Source organism: Ammospiza nelsoni, chromosome 1 (genome assembly GCF_027579445.1).
Source record: "Ammospiza nelsoni isolate bAmmNel1 chromosome 1, bAmmNel1.pri, whole genome shotgun sequence".
NCBI lineage: Eukaryota > Metazoa > Chordata > Aves > Passeriformes > Passerellidae > Ammospiza > Ammospiza nelsoni.
In genome coordinates this window covers 87,596,715-87,614,421 of record NC_080633.1, presented here as the reverse complement: position 1 = coordinate 87,614,421, position 17,707 = coordinate 87,596,715, and positions in this window count along the sequence as shown.

The following is a 17,707-nucleotide window of genomic DNA, read 5'->3' as shown; positions in this document are numbered from 1 at the left end:
AAAGTTAAATTAAATTGCTCAGGACCTCACCTAGTCAGCTCCTCCGTGTCTTGAAGGATAAAACCTTCTGGCCAGCCTGTGTCTGACATCTCTTGTGGTGAAGAATCCCCCACCTCCCCACCAGTACCTAGTCAAAACTTCCTTTCCTGCAATTTTTATGGGCCTTTCACTGTGCATTTCAAAGTTAATCATAAATCTTTACTTTGCAGATACTGTTTTCTCTGTCATTCTCCTACCTCTGGGACTATAACCAATTGGCTCTGTATAGTTAATATACTGAGAGTGAACTTGCAGTAGAACAGAGGTTAAACCAGTGTTTCAAGAGACTTCACCACCACTTCCTCTAAATTCTAGAAATATGTATTTCATACGAGCTTAATTTTGGCAAAGAGAGGCACCTATCTTGTGAAGTGGTCCAAGAAAAACTGTTGGGTTCATGTCCAGTCCACAGGAAGTGGGAAAGAAGCCCAGCCTTTATTGCTGTGGCAACTTCAGCATTGGAAATATTCAGACCGAAGAACTTGAGAGTAAGTTTTGTATTGCCTTGGCTGCCCAATGAGATCTGGATTGTATCAGAACAAAAACCTGGTTTCAAGTTCAGTGAAAACAGGAAGAATTTTCTAGCTGCTGTTTTCTCTCCTGGTTTGAAATGATTAATTGGGGTATCTGAGTCTCTAGTGGATCTTTTTGGTCTGAAAATGTTTTCAGGTAGCTAACCAGATTAGCAAAATAGCATTTTCAGTCTAGGCCAGCTGGATAGACATGGCTCAAATGACCACTTCTGGTGGAAGTATTCCAAGGTCTTGGGATATCAGAGCTGTCACTACAGATGATGGCTGTGAAACGGTTAAGTGATGGCTTGTTGAACATCAATGACCCTTTTCTTGTCCTTTCTCCTGTACTCTTTTAGAGCCAGGGAAGTGCTGGGAGGGGGAGTGTCATTTCCATTGCCCAGAGTAAAGAACCTCTCCCTGTGTGAAATGATGAAAGAAATGTATGCTAGAGGCAGTGAGATCAAGTTGCACATATAGTTCCATTTAAATGTGGCTGTACTTACATGGTGAATGAACTGGAAACAAATCTCAAACCCCAAAATCCTCTCTCACATTCCCAGATGCTGAAAACCACAGGAACTGACTGTATTACCCATACTTAGATCATGCTTGAATGTAGTAGCTCTCAGAATTACCCTTTGTAGTCAAAGCCAATCATTATTCTGATCTGGTCTTGTTTTTTGTGATCTTGAATGTGAATTACAGAATGAAAACAGAGAATTACTCAATTAGAGATTGTGCATATGTGTGTATTTATGTGAAGTAGTTCAGACAAAGCACATTGAACTACTTCAATCAGAACTGAAGTTGAACCCGGCCTCAGGAGCATGTACACCCAGCTTCCATCAAGAGGCCGTTGTACAACTTTGTTAAATGTTGCAGGCATGCTTAGCCCTGCCTGTCTTGTTTGGTACAGAAATTGGTCAGTGCCACCTCAACCCTGCTCAGTCAGATCCCTGTGTGAGGAAACACTTCATGGTTCTCATTCCTTTCCACAGCTCTGGGCTGCCACAAGGCATCATGTGCCATTTCCACTATTCTGCCTTGTACTTTTGCCTTGAAAAAAATGCATTTCAACCCTGTGCAACAGTGCTGGAATGTAACTTGGAGGGAATTGTATCTTCTGAGTCATGGCTTTTGTAGAAGCCAGATCCATATGGTCTGGGTTTTTTCTGGCTATGGACTTGCCAGGGCTGGATCTCCTGGGTAGAGTGGTAGAATGGGTAGAGATCAGTCTCCTTAGAAATGCTTTGTTCCTGGACACTTCAATCCAATTGGATCTTCCAGCCTTCTGCAGGATTCAGAAACCATTTAAGTATAATCCATTAACACTGTTGGTTCCTGAAGTCAGATTTGTAACAAATAAATCTGGAGTGATCTTAAATGATCACTGACATTGTAAAATTGTTTTCTTCGGGTTCCCAAAATCCCCTCCCTTATCCCTCAGCACTTGGTCAGCATAGAAGAGGTTTTTTGCCTTTGCCAGGCTGGAGATGACTCTTCAATAATGCTCAGGCTTTGGCATTTTAGAGCTCCTGGTTCACTGCAGTTCAGCACACCTGGTCTGCTCTGCGGTTGGTTTTGGAAACCACCAAAACCAAGAGAGTTTGGTTTTTGTGGTTTCTAAAACCAAGACCAAGAGTCTCAAGTTTGCTTGAGAGCACTTCTTTGCCTCTGCCAGCGTGGGGCTACCACTGTGCAATGTGGATATCATGGACAGGTCAGATTATTCTGCATGGCAAACAGGCAGTGCCTTTGGCATGGTGCAGCTAACAGCCCAACATAACCAGCTGGTGTAATATCCACAACACAGGGAGCCCTTGGGTTTTGGTGTAGAAGCAGTTGACTATTGCTGTCCTGGTGCTCTGAGCCTCAGATTTGCTTCTGGCTCATTTACTGCATACTCTGAATATTCTGGTTCAAGTCTCAGTATCTTGTGTGGGAAATATCAGAGGAATATGTAATGGACTTTCTTCCGGACATGGGGTTATTTGAGTCTGCCCATTAATTGAGTGTTTGACTTGGACATCAACAAGACACAATAATTGTTCTCATCCTGTCAGTGATGCATGGGAAATTAAAAAAGACAACCATTACATGTGATCCTGGCTGTAGGACTGGAAAGACTAATGTACAAGGTTCCTTCATTTTTCAAAGGGATGACAGAACTAGAGCCATAGAAATGATGGCAGTGTGGTTTGATGGGGAGTCTGATGACAGAGGGAATGCCTTTATCACTTTCCCAAAGCTGTTCAGTGCTGTTGCCCCTTCTCTCAGACCTCTTTTTGGAGAACTGTGGAGCACTGCGCCAAAGAGTTCTCCAGTGCTTTATCCCAGGCATGGATGTGAGACAACTCTCGGGATCAAACATCTCTTCTGCCCTTCAAAATACTCTCTCAACAGCAGAAACAATTGTACCACCTATAGGTATTTATTATTTTTTTAGTGGGTGGTTTTAACAGTCCTTCATATTGCAGTGGTTTGCCGTGTTTTGCAGACATCATTAATGTAAGGAGTTTTTGGTTTTGTTTTGTGGGTTTTGGGTTTTTTGTATATTGCCACACTTTGATGCGTTAACATTCCATGATATTACATCTCCATAAGGAAGTTACGTGAGTCTTAAGCATCCTCTGATAGAACTTGTCTGGAGATGTCAAAAGGACAAATTCTACCAGAAGCACAGAGAAGGTAATAGCACTCAGAGATAACTCCCCTGCCCTGCACCAACCTTCACCCAAATTTTTCTTGAGACATGCAGTGACGTAGTTCATTGTAGATTTCTTCCTGTAGTCATCTGAGGCCCATACACTCTAATTGTTACATGAAGGTACCTGTTTTTTTCATTAAACCCTGCACCAAAAAAGCCTTACTTCACAGTTTTGCTTTAGTTAATGTGTGAAGCTCTTTAGTTCCATTAGTCCACCTGATGTTGTCTGTAGTATCAGCTGTCAAAACTAGGGCCCAGCCACCTCAGTGTCCTCCACTTGTTCACTGCAGTTGTGTGACCACTGCGTTTTTACTGTGTTCTTCCTGCCCTTCTCAAGCAGGTGATGTCACCTAGGGCTGACATGTCAGTGAGGTGTTTGTGAGAAGCAACCCCTGGCAAGCAGCTATCAATGTGCTGGGCACTTCACATTAGCACCAGAGGTGCTTCCATACCTATTTCTTTTGAAAATAGAGCAGTTTAAAACCCACAGGTAAATTAATCCACATGTCTTTGATCATTTTCCTCTCTCCTTGCCCATTCTGTGAGAATCCTTTACAATTTGTGGCTAAGAAAACAACTTAGATGGTTCTACACATCCTCACTAAATATGAGGAGAGGAAGAGTTACATTTCCCACCATGGATACTAGAAATAAAGAATTTGGTACTTGTGCAACCAAGATGCAAACTGCAGCTTGAAGAACCTCAGCAAGAGGTAATCTCACTGTATGCAAACTTTTGTATGTTTTTTTTTTAAAAACTGATGAAGTGAGCTTTGACTCCTGACTGTCTTGATTATTCAGAGCATGAAGCTTATTGAAAGCTAAGCTGTTGCAAAAGGCTAATGAAGTGATTGTTCCTGCATCCTGTGGATGTAGCTTGATGACTGGAAAGTTCAGCTCGATTTTTTTAGGACGTGCCTGGACTAGGAATGTTAACTAGCTAAGATAGATTCAATACAGCTGCATATGATCAAGGAGAGAGTATAAGTAGAAGCTCATATTCTACCTGGTGGTGTTCAGGTTAAAAGGTAATAGGGTAAATGTGATATTGCTTGCTGGCACATAAAAATGGAAGGAAAAACAAGACAGAAAAGTGGCAGCCCTGCTAGTTGCAATACTATGTTCAAGTTTTGGCAGTTATGGGGATAGTAAAAAAAACTCAATGAACAATTGCTTCTCTGATTTCCTGAAAGATTAATGTCCACTGCCTCCCTACTTATTGAAAGCAGGAATTTTCTCTTATAAAGTCCAAGTTGCTGTATCTTCTTAACCAGTTTTTGCTGTCTCTGCAACCGCTGCAAATGAGAAATGTTTTGGGTCAGCACAGGGGCAAGCTGTGCTTTCCCAGGAGTCATTCTGTTGGTTTAAGTAACTTACAATAGATACATATAGCTGAGTCCTAGGAAAAAACAAATTATTTTTCTTAAAGTTAGGAGAGTCAAAAAGTGTGTCTGATACCTAGTGGGAAAAAAGATGTCTTCACAAGTTTGAGCCAAACTTAAACCATTATTTTACAATGCTTTCTCTGAAACAATTGATTGGGCTCAAGCTCATGTGCTTCTTACAGACAGGCTACTAATGCCTGTCACCACTGTGAGGAACTACCAGCTCAGTGGCATGTTCTATATGTCTGGTGTATGCAGATGCATAGGGAGCTTTTGCTTTGGGCTGCCCAGAGACCTGGACTCCCCAGTTTTGTGGCAGACACAGAGACAGGTTATTGAGAGACAAGATAAGAGGGCCATTAAAATGTGATGACAACTGGAAACGAACATGAAACATTGTGAATTGAAGAGGCTCCCTCTGAAGATTTTTTTACCCTGACTCCTTGTCACTTGCATGGCATCACTTGTGTCTGCTTCACAGGAAGGATTTCTGAATATCCTGAAAGAGGTAGGCATGCTGAGGCTGGGGCAGTGCATTTCTAAGGGTCAAAGCAGCACCAGCTGCAGGACTGGAATTTTGGTGACAGGGCACAACAGTGAGACACAACAGTGCAGTTGCTCCATGCCCTGTTCAGTTTTCATTCACAAAAGGGATAGCCCACAAATGCCATCCTTCTCAACCCATTGAAAAGATTGTGCTTGTCTTCCTGTCCCTTTTCCTGTGCATGTGTAGAACAGGGTTATTTTTAAAGAAAAGGAAGCCTTGCTTAACATTCGAAGGATGTTTTTAGATTCCCTTTTCATGAAAAGGGAGGGTGCAGGTATGGGGAAGCAGAAATTCTTAAGATAATGTGTTTAGACTTACATGTCTCTGGTGAATCGCATGGAAAGTCCTGCTAGTCAGGATTCTGCAACTGTCAGCATTAGTATCTAGTTCACAAGAAAAAAAAAAATAATACATAAAGCAATTTTTTAGAGAAAAAACCCCAAAACTACACTAACACTTCGGGTGTTGAGATGGCTGAGTATTTTGAAATCTTTACCCTAAAGGAAGAATACATAACGCACAATTTTGCAAAAGAATTGGCAAAGTATTTTGATGATGACAGCTAAATGAGCTCACTTCTGCCTTTTGGGGGGTCTATTCTCATTCTGTTAACACTGCACCATGTATTTGCACTTTGTTTTTCCCCTTCTCCCTTGTAAAAATGTAACTCTGTGGTTACATCCCAGGTGTAATGCTGGAGCAGAGCAGGAGATAGGCGGGTGTGGGGTCTTGCTGCTCTTGGGTTGCTCTGTGCTTTCCTGGGTTATCATTTTTCTTGCAGTTGTGCCTCCTGCCATTTCACTGTTACAGTCACTTCATGAGCCTTTTCCCTCACCAAATGAGAGCAACCACCACCCACCTTCTCTTTCTGAACTCAAACCAGGTACAAAAGACCGCACCAAATTTCAGAAGCTTCCCTTCACCATCTCACTGACTTTATTGCCTCTCTGCTTTTCCTTCCTGTTGCAAAAGCGTTTTCTATCTGGAGTCTGAGCCCTGGTGATCGACACCCCTGGCCTCACTTGGCTTCCTCTCTGACTGAATCACCGTGGCAGGCACAGCCAAGGCGTGGGCTGCCGTGGCTGCCAGTGCCCACTCAGCTCCTGCTCTCCTTGCCACCCTCCCCAGGTGACACACATTGCCTCAGATCACTCGACTGCTCATGGCATGAATGGGTTTTGTTGTTGCACCCACCTGTAAGGCACAAGCCTTTGCAAAGTGGCAGCTTAAAGCCATGGCAAAGGCAAAATTGTTTGTTACAGGACTGGTTCCACATGGTGTGTAAATTCCACATTGTTTTTTGACAATGTTTTAAAGGTGTAAAAACAAAAATCCCAACAGCTGCTTCTTTGGTTTTGTGCTATGAAGGGTACCAGGAATCTGGAGAGATCAGCAAGGCTTTTGTCAAGCTAGAAGTACCTATGAAAATCTGACTTAAAATCAGGGAACACTGACCAGGCAAAACTCTTTCTACAGCAACTTCCTCACTCTGGAGCTGAATTTTGAGTTTCTCCCAAGATGTTCAGTCTTTTTTTTCCCCTCAGTGTAATGAAAACCTTTCAGAAAACTTCTGGGCACTGCAAGCAAAATCTTTTGTGTAGCAGCAAGGGATTAGGTCTTAGAGAAAACCATTAAACAATTGTTTTAAACAGAATTGAAGTGTTTGTATTGGACCACTTTTTGGCACCCTCTTTATTTCTTCTTAAAGCCAGAAGCATCGGTTACTGTGAGTACAACTGTGCAAGGCCACAAGCAGCTGCTAAATCATATGAAAGAAATGAAAACCTCTTTTCTGGGCCTAATAGTGCTGTAAATTCTGTGATCTTTAAGGAACTTGTAGGGCTAGCAGTAATAATCAGCAGTCCTGTCAAACTTTGTCATAGCTGGCCTAAAATGCAGGGGGAAGCATGGAATTACACCTATCCAAAGCAGACTGCTTTGGGGGCCTTTCTTTTTTGGGGCTGAGGAATACAAAGAATGAGAAAGCAAATCTTGCACGCTTATGTCAAAAGGCTTTCAGGCTGTCACTGAAATATTTGCAGCTGCCTATGTAAACCCAGCCTGCCATTGGCACTGCATTTTGATTCAGTGCACAATAGTTAAAATTTGTAGTATGGTTATGCATGATTTTTATTTCATTTGTAGATTTTGCTTTGATAGACACCACGTGCCCAAATTTAAAGAGCAGAGGTGGCTTCAGGTTTTAATTTGCACTGCTGATAAATGATCTCTCCTGCGCTTGACTAGGTAAGTAAATGGAAAGTAGCTGTGGTAATTTTTCTTTTTCCTTTTTCTCTTTTCTTTTCTTTTCTTTTCTTTTCTTTTCTTTTCTTTTCTTTTCTTTTCTTTTCTTTTCTTTTCTTTTCTTTTCTTTTCTTTTCTTTTCTTTTCTTTTCTTTTCTTTTCCACTGAGGGTTAGGAATGCAAGAATTTCCCTGTGATTTAAAAAAAGTACTAATCTGCTTCTTTGGTTTTCAGCTTAGCTATATAGTATTGTGCACATAGCACTAATTCAAAGTATTGTGTTTTAACTCTCAGTCTTGTTTGTTTTAAAACCAAATAAGGAATTTGTGGAATCTTATGTCATTTTCACCCTGTTTTTAAGTATGAAAATAATGCTGGTTCTTAGGAATTTTCTTTTCTGTGCTTATAGCTTACTGTGCTTTAAAAATGGGCCTAGAACTGACTTGAACTTTAATATCACTCAGCTGAAGTAGGCAAGTAAGTTTTCAGTTATTTCCAATAAACTGAGAATGCTGAAAAGAGAGAGGAGACAATTTGAGTAAAATATCATGGCCTGCTTTTAACTTAGAAATAACAGTGCTGCTCTGAACCTGTAAGTGAGGGTTAAAGAAAAACCTCTGAAAAAGACTGTGGTTTTCTACTATGACACAACAGGACTCGTTTCCTGGTGCACAGAAAAACTTCTCTGGGCTATAAATGTCATCCCCTGCAACTGTGCCATGTGCTGAAGACTTAAGATTGAGAAACTGTTTCAGATGACAAGTTTGACTTTTTTTAAACTGAGATCAGGCATTTGAAGGAAGCTCCTGAGCTGAGTTTGGATCACAGCAGAGTTCAAAACAGAAAAGTGAGGGGGAAGGTGCTGAGCATGTGGCTGTGCCATCAGCCTCGAGTGCATTCAGGGCCATGCAAGTAGCACAAGTGGTTCTCCTTTGTGCTCCCACTTTCTTAACTGTGGACATGTGGATTTAGTGTGTTAGCTGTGGTTAAAGTAGGCTGTTTAAATAATTACATTTCAGAGACCATTACTCAGCATTTTTACTCTGGTTCATGTCACACAATGGTCATCATCTGTTTGAAATTCAGGTTTGTATGGAAATAATCCAGAGTGCAATAGCTGTGTTCTTATTTCGATGTGTTCCTGTTATTTTTTGATACATCTAGTTCTGTCAAAAAAGAAAAAAGGGGAGATTACAGTAGTATTTGGAGTATTTCATTCTCAGAAGCCACCCACAGTATAGCTAACTTCAGTGAAAGCCTGACCACCAGCTACCAAATAAACTTGCATTATTGTTCCTCTGTTTAAGCAGCACTTCCAGTGGACTTTTCCTTCATTTATCTGCATTGTGCTGATACCAGCAGTTTGCTCCCTGTCAGGCAATGTTTCCATCACATTGCAGATGGTTTTGCATGAGGGGTTTGGCAAGGGAGTGTGTCAGTGCTGCCTCTGAGTAGGCAGGATGTATTAGCCAGCTCTTTTCTCCCTCCTTGCCCTTTTAATAATCTCCTGTCTTTTCTCACAAGGAAGAAAACATTGTGCAATATGTAGGTGAAGTGCAAACAAAATTGTTATCCTGGGGCCTTGAAGGCTGGGTAGTAGGCTCCTGAGGGACGTGGTCCCCACACCACATCCATCTTTTCCCAGCTAAATCCAATTTTGCAGGCTGCTGCAATACAGCATGAGCTCCCAAGATTGCACCTGGTTTTACTATTGGTGTTCACATAATTTGCAAGTTGCTTCAGGTGGCTGCCTGGGCTTGCAACTGAAACAGCCATATCTGTTTATTGTAGCACTCTCAAGGCTCTTTTAAATCTGCTCTGGTTGTGGCCAGAGGTTTTTGGGGGAGCAGGAGTTCTGTCCTCATCCTCTCTTGGCATCCTCCTGCCCTGGAACTGAGGGTGGCTGTCATCTCCTAATGCACACTTCTCTGAGTGGCAAGCTGGTGGGATGACTGCTGTCTGAAGCCCCTGGTGTCCCCAGAGGATGTAGGCTTGTGTTGCAGAAAGTGGAGGTGGGACCTAGAACCAAAAGTTTTGATAGAGCTTGCTATGAAGATTTATCTGTCTCTTATATATCCATAAAAAGCCAACTGCTCTGATACCAGCTTTCAGCATCCCAGCCACCCTCTTGACATTCAAACACCTTTTTTACCAGAAATCTGTTATATTGTAGATCAGTTCTAAATTTAGATCTGTCTCAAACACACTTTAGCCTAACATCCATTATCAGTTTCTTCCTCATTATTTAATACAGTTCCCATGTTATGAAACTTGCCTTGGTTTGTGTTTGTGCTGGCTTTTTTGTGCTTCTTTGTGCTTCCTTATACTTTAACCAAATGAAGGAAATTGGAGGAACACATTCTAGAAGGAAAGTGTTTGGAAGGTGAAGCTTTGTAAGATGTAATTTTGTAGTGTCATAACCAGATCTTCAGGGTTTATATATTTAAAGAGTGGAATTTTTTCTTCCATGCTGCAGCAATGAGAAGGCATTCCCATCCTTTATCCTGTAAAGGTAAGGCGCTGTGTTTCCTGAGCACTGGTACAAGTATTCTCTTCTTCATTAATATTGATGGTGGTTCAATCCTCAGCATCAAGTTTCCCTTCTCCTATTACAGGACAGACTCTTCACAATAAACCCCAACTCCCTGACAAATTTGCAGAGCTTGGAACTTTTTTTCCATTCAATACTGTTGTTTCTGGCAACTGACTTGCAACTGTGTGATGGTGTCCAGTTGAAAGTTAATAATCTCATTTGCTTTTCAGAGTGCTTTGCAGCAGGCTGTGGACAGATTGTCAATTCCCCTTAGCTAGCAGAGCTTGAGATGATAATTTCTGTCCACTGTGTGTTTGCCAAAAATGAAGCAATACACTGCATGCCTCTTATTTTTTTTTTTTCTTTTCCCCTCTATGTAGTAATATTGTCTTGACCTGGGGAGAGGAGCACACCTTGCTTGACTGGTTTTAAGCTCAGCATGGCTTCCTGCTGCAGGATTTTGGAGACAGATGGTCCTGACTGCAGCATCAGACCTGTGCTCCAGGTTTTGTGCAATCTTCAGAAACAAAATTGATTTATCCAGGGATAAGTACAGGTCTCCCCTAGGGCTGCTGCTTTGGGCTCCCACTGCATTCTGATTTCTTTTCAGGCACTGGTAGTGTCAGAGAGGCTGGTCAAGGTCCTGGATCTGTCACAAACTCAACGCTGCATTGTTTTCTCATGTCATCCCAGACCCTTCTTATTGCTTTCCTCTGCCTGCCTCATCTGGCAGCTGCTAAGGTACCACGTGCATCACTTTGCCAAATGACTGAGCTCCTCCTCATTGCTGCTGGCAAGTTTTCACCTCATTTGCTGCTTAAATATTTCCATTCCAGTGGGTCTCCATGTACTCAATACCATAACATTCAACTCCTTCAGTCTTCCAGGTGTGTGTAAACCCAAACTACCCTTTCCATCAGTTCTTCTTAGGGGGGCCTGATGTTTGAGAACTGCACAGGGCAGAAGGTGCTTGGACACACGGCTTTGGTGTGGTGAGCTGGTCCCAGGGCACACAAGTGGCTGGAAATGCATTTCTGCCTTGCTCAAATCAGGCCTCTAGCAGCCAAACCACTTGCTTGTGGCCTCACCCCGCCTTCTGGCCACTGTACGTGCATGGATTCGGCTGCTGCTCTTTGAGAGGAATGTGGTGGGAACAGAATTTATTTTGCAAGCACCAAAACCATTTTTGTGTGCAATAAAGTGTAACAAGTAGTTGCAGCAGAAAATAGCTGTAGGACCCTTTTTTTTAGTAGAAGCCTCTGTGTGCATATTAAATATGCTTAAATACATGTAAAAACAGTCACAGTACATTAATATGTGTCTATATGGTATTTTTGGTGGGGTATTTTGCAGAGGGGTTATGGTCTGTGGATGATATTTTGCAGCTAGAAAAAGACAATTAGGTCACTGTCCATACTTATTGATGAAAATTGTGTGCAGGTAGGTGAAGGTATTTTTCAGGTTATTGACAAATGGGCCACAAAATGAGGTATATCCAAACAGGCAAACTGCTGTGTATGGACATGTTGAAGTGCAGTCTTTGTTAGTCCACTTCTCTGTGTTGATATAATTAAATGGGCACCTTCATGTTCAGTTGCTGCTGCACACACAGGCATAGAAACAGATTGAGCGTAATCTCTTTGTCATTTACTTTGCTAATTGGCTGTTAATCAGCGCTCCGTGTGTATTTGGTTCATCTGTGGAGTTGAGCAGTGACATTTCATGTGTTTGGCAAAGCAAGGTGCATTGTTTTGGAGAGGTAGCTGTCCTCTGTGGCCTGTTGGCCCAGCTGTGACCCAGACTGGGTGCTGCAGGGTCCAGCTGGGCACCAAGGCAGCAGCTGAAACTCACCCATCACAGACCTTTTCCTCTTGAGCGTCTTTATCCACCAAACTTGATAGGGGTTTTTTGTCTGTCCAGGCAGATATGGTTTTTTTTTTCAAGATAAGAGATTTATAAATTTTGGGTTATCATACCTGAGGAATACAAGGCAGGAACTTCATTTCTCAAAGTTTGGGTTAGGACAGTGTGATATCAGTGGGGAGCTGTGAATGATTATCATTCTTTGCAGAGGAAAGATGCTCCTGTATTTTGCATATTGACTGAGGGGGGAAAAAGGAGAAAGGAGCCTCTTGGGTTCTCTGGGGCCTAGCAACAATAAAGGACTCTCTAGATGAACAGTTATTTGCAGCATTGCAACCCTGTTTGTGTACCCTGAGCTTCACTTCAGGTTGTGTGCAACTTGCAGCAAAGGAACTGCCTTACCAAGGGATAAATATGGTCACTTGGCAATCTGTCTAGGTAGTTCTGTCAGCAAAGGTTTCAAGGCACCTCTGTGCTCCATTGCCCTTCTTTCTGCCTTGCTCTGCTTCTCCACGCTCTGGCATTTGCAGCTGATTCGTTGGTGGGGTACAAGGAGTCAGGAACTGGGAGTGCCCCGAAGTGAGGGCAGAGGGATGGCCAACAGGTTTAACACTTTGATTGTCTTGGGCCTGAGAATGCTTTTTCTTTTCTCTGTTTCTGTAGAAAATACGGGGAGTCAGGAGTGGTGTTATAACTTCTGGATTACAAATGCTTCTTAAAAAAAAATCAGAAAAGCAAAATCCTGGCTTAAATCAGGTTTGTTTTGATATTAGCTTCCCAGTGTTTGTTCTCTTTTTCTGCATGTTTAAAAAATCAGATGTTTGCTGGTTTGAACTGAAATCACATCTTCCCTTTGCTGCCCTTCTTGGCTGCTTTTGAGCTTGGAAGGCCACAGTAATCCCCCTGCTTTGGCTTAGCCAGGAGGACCTGGCTGATAAATGAGAAATGGGAGCAATGGATCTAGCCTGGAAAATTAAAAGCTTTAATAAAAAAAATAACAAATGTGGTGCAGGGTACAGAGGCTGGATTCCAAAGACCCCTTGGATGGGGCAAACACTACCAGGTATGGAGGCACAAGGTCCAGTCACAAACGTCAACTCAGAGCATGACCTTGTGAGAAAAAGGTCCTGACCAAAGGAAAACAAGAACTGGAAAACTGACCAAATATAGGATAGGATATAGGTGCTATTAGCATACTGCTGATTCCCATGACTCCACTCTTCCCACCACAGCCCGGTCAGGTGTCCCCTCCCCTCAGTATCCTGCTTGCCATGGTTTATGGCCAAAGCCCTTGGCAAATGCACCCGAAGCAGGAATCCCAGTTGGATGAGATTCCACAGATGACATCAGTAACGCACCCTCAGAAGAGACACTGTGTCCTGGAGGGAGGCATTGGGCCTGGGTGCTGCTGTCCTCCTTGCTGTGCCCCGAAGCCCTGGAGCTGCATTTCCTCCTGGTTGTGTGCCAGAGTGAGTGCATGTGTCACACAGCACCCTGCTCTGACCTGGGCATTGCTGCCAGGGCTCAGCAGAGACTTCCAGCTCAAGGAGTAGATACTGAAACCCATTGGGGACAAAATCAAAATGAGGAAATCACCTGGTGTCTTCAATACTGTGTGATTGCAGGGATTTCTGAATTAAAAGCTTTAAGAAGTCTTAATGAAATCAGATGTCTAAACCTGGAGGTAGAGCTGCTTTTGACTAAATAAGGCATATTGGCCTCACATGAAGAAAAGGAACTCAGTTGAAACTCAACTCTTGGTTTCACATTGCATGAAAGTCTCCAGAGATGGAAAGGGGTTTGAATAATAACAACATTCAGAAATAGCCTTTTTTTTTTTGAAAGTGCAGGTGTATTATGGAAGCATAGTTTGGATTATATTGCCTCTATCAATGCAAGGTCTGGATGTAGAAGTCAGAACCTGTCAGCAGGTGAAGCAGGTGGTTGTCTCAAATGGCTGTCTCAAATTGTCTGCTTTGTGCAGGGATGGATGGATGGATGGATGGATGGATGGATGGATGGATGGATGGATGGATGGATGGATGGATGGATGGATGGCTGTGCTTATCAGTCCACATTTCTGTTTAGCTATTGTGCAGGCCCCCCATTTTCTCTCCTTTCCTCCTCCCCAAACAACCTCCATTAATCTGATTTTTGTTCTTTGAATGCTGGCAACGAAAGTTAGAGGTGGAAAACCAAAAATAGTAATTTCTTTGTCCATTTTACTTGATGTTCTGCTCTCTCAGGCCTTAATCTGCAGTTTGCAAGTTCTTCACCCTGCCTGGGTGTTCCTTCACTTGGCTGGAAGTGCATGTTCATATAACCTGTTGAGAATTAGCACAAGTCCTTCAGAAGGTAAGAGAAAGCTTAGCAAACTGGGAAAAAGTACGTGTAGGAATAGGAAAAAAAAGGCAGACATCTTAGGAGCAGGTATAGTGCCATACTTTTTAGTTCAGTTTTGTTTAAACCAGCCAGATTTTAAGTTTCTTCTAAACCAATGTGTGCAGCACAGCAGCAGTGTGTGCAGCACACTGAGACTAACATAATATCCATGTATCACACAGATTTCTGCAGCAGCCAATATTGCACTCATGTTTATGGATGACATAAAATTGACTGTTGTCATATATAGGTGGAAGTAGTCCATAGAGGCTTTAGAGGCTTTTTTTCTCTTTTTCTTGTCTTTTTTTTTTTTTTTTTTTGGTTGAAGTAGTCCAGAACTTAGTGTGGAGCAATCCCATTTCTCCAGAAGTTGCGGGTGGTGGCAGAGCACAGGAGATCACAGAGAAGCAGTGACACACTGTGCATCCTTCATATCTGTATTCTACTGAGTAGCTGTTGTTAAAAAACAAACCAAAACAAAAAAGCTCCAGAGATCAGGAGCAGTGTTGGCTTGTGTGTGTGTGCAATCCCTTGCTTCCTGCCCCCTGTTTTTGTGGATCAGAGGAGCAGCCTCCCTCTTTCTCCATTTATGCTCCTGTCTCGTAAGTGGTGTCTAATGGGGATGCCTCATCTGTGGAAACACCAGGAGGAGATGGTACCCTGAGCTCATGTGGGCAGAATTTCATGAAAAGAATGTCTTACACCAAACTACTCTGGTGGTGGATAGACAGAAAGAAAGTTTATTAAAATTTGAAGTTTGCTCAGATTCACGGTAGAAGGAGATGGGCTCCAGAGTTTCAGCTGGGAATCCCCAAGGGCATGAAGGGCATATGGGATCTCTTCTCTCATCCACAAAGGAGTAAAGGTTAGAAGCAGGCACCAGACATGACTCATATTTTTGTAGATGAAGTGGAGAGGAATATCCTAAAAATCTGGGAGGAGCTGGTATTACAACAGAGGCTTCTAAAAGTAGTTGTTAATCAGAGTTAATCTCTTTAAGGAAGTAAAATGATGAAAATACCCATGGCTTGGGGATGGAAAATGTCTGTTATCACAGATGTAACTCTCTTTCTTAATTTAGCAATTCACATCTTTCACCTCCACCCCTCACCCCCAACAAAATCTGTGGATCAAAGGAGCAGAAAGTTGTGGCTCAGCCTCGCTGCTGCTGAAGCTCTGAAAGAGCAAATGAGCTGTCAGGATGTTGCAGTGCACAACCACATCAAAAAGCTGAGATGATATTAACAGGTACTTTCTATCTAGGTTTCTGGGTAGGTATTTTCCAGGGTTTATCTAGGATGGCACTGGGCACCAGCCTGTTTTGACCTGTTCTTTCATTCATCTCCTAAGAAATTCCTCAGAAAGTATCTTGGCTGCTGAGTAAAGGGGAGTTTGTGTAACTCCTCAAAGGGGAGTGATGATATTGCTCCCACATAAATGCATCATTGTGGTGAGGAGATGCAGTGGGTTTTAGGTAATCATTAACTTGTGAAAAAAAGTTATTGTTGGAGTGAAGCAAACAGACTCAGTGGGGGTTGGTTGGTTTGTTGTTTGTTTGTTTGTTTGTGGGGTTTTTTGCTGTTTTTGTGTCTCCTCCTCCCACCTCCCCACCCCCCACCCCCCAAAAGTCACAAGTTCATATGGAGTAAAAGGTGTCCTTGTCTTGGTGAAAGGTTCGTGCTTCTGGAACTAAGTATCAATACAGTTTTGTGTAGGCAGTGCCTGTGATTGCTATTTCAGATGGCTGAGGAGTCACTGCTGCTATCTCTGACTCTCTGTACTGAAGTCAATCTATAGGAATCTAAACAGACCTAGAGGTGCAAGACATTAACTGGGACACAGCAGTCAATTTATCAGAATCACAAGGGTGGTTACTTGTGTTGCAATGAGTAACAGGCTTTGTAAATGGATGATGTGGGTAATTCTCGCTCTGACTCTTGAGATTTAATGCTTGTGTGCTTTCTTGCCAGCCTCTCCTCAAAATTCCTTACTGATATATGTTGGTAGCAAATTGTAGGCTGGCATACATAAATTACACCTAGAAAATTTCTGCAACCTTCACAGTCTCTGGGATAGCAAAACCAAAGCCACTAACATCCAGCTTACCTATGTGAATTACAGAAGCCTGAGCTGCCTGCCAGGTGTCTGAGAATGAGATGCATTAGTGAGCAGAGGGTAATGTAGCCTGATCCTTAGGTGTGGAGTTACCAAGAAGCTCTTGGAGGTTTTACCAGCAGTGTTGGTGTCTTCTTAGTGCCAGACATTCCTTTTCCCATCAGCAGCCTGGGACTGCTGCCTTCCAGTACTTGCAAGGGTCAGTGTTTCCCTCATTGTTCTATTTGATGTTATCAGCTGACATACAGGGCATGGCTTGAGTTCTTTACTGTGACTAAAATTACTTTTCCAACTGAGAACTGGCATAGGAGAGATTTAATAAACCACTGCAAATAGCCTTTCCCTTCAGTTCTGTTCATTCTGTTCATACAGACTCAATGTAAACCAGATGAACAAGTTACTGTGTTGTTTTGGCATTTTGCTGGAAGAGTTGAATATGCAGGGGTTTTTATTGTACCTTGCACTTCCTGCTGTTTTAAAATATCTGATATAAAAGCAGGGAGCTTAGGAAATATTTTACAGATACTTGTAAGAGGGAACATTGTTCTAGAGAGTGTCTCTGTCCTGCTCTCCCAAACAATTCTCTAAATCAAGAAAACTAAAAGCTCAGTTAAACCTTGATATGGCCCAGTGAATTGAATCCCAGTCTGTTGATGGCTCTTTCCCAAATGATGTGTTATTTTCCTTGTCTCTGTCCTAAAATGTGAAGGTCAAGATGCTGTATTTTTAGGATGTTGACAGAAATAAGTGTGGGTCCACATCATTCAATTAGGATGAAATGTACTGTGCAGTGTTAACAGCGTATTCCTTGTATTCCTTTTGGCAAGCAGCATGTGGTAAAGTTTGCATTCAGATTTTTCTCATGAGTTCAACTCCACTGTGCCATGTATGATGGAATTAGATTATCCAGTCAAAATTGTAGAAGTTCTCTGCAGTCTTTGAGGCCTGAGAGTGAACCTCCTTACCAAGCAGATTTTAATCCATCACAGCCTTCAGCTACTGCATTACCAATATGCTGCATTCATGATTTGTGGGAATTTAGGCTGATTGTGGGGCATAGTGGCCTCATCTGAAGAAGATTGCAAAACTCATAGATTTTAATGGTAACAGAAGAGAATGTTTAAGGAGACTATGTAAGCTTTTCCCCTGGTTTTGGTCCATGCTCTTTGTAGTTCTCCATCATAAAATTATGCATAACACAGTTTCACAGCTTTGCCTAGTCCTTTCAGAAATCACTCATATATTGTCTTGAATTTGTTTAATTACTTTTTTAGCTGGCTGATACTATTGACATCCACAATCTCCCATGGCAGCAAGTCACAGAAGCTCCCTACCTTCTGTGTAAGGAATAATCTTTCAGCTTTTTAAAGCTAGTTT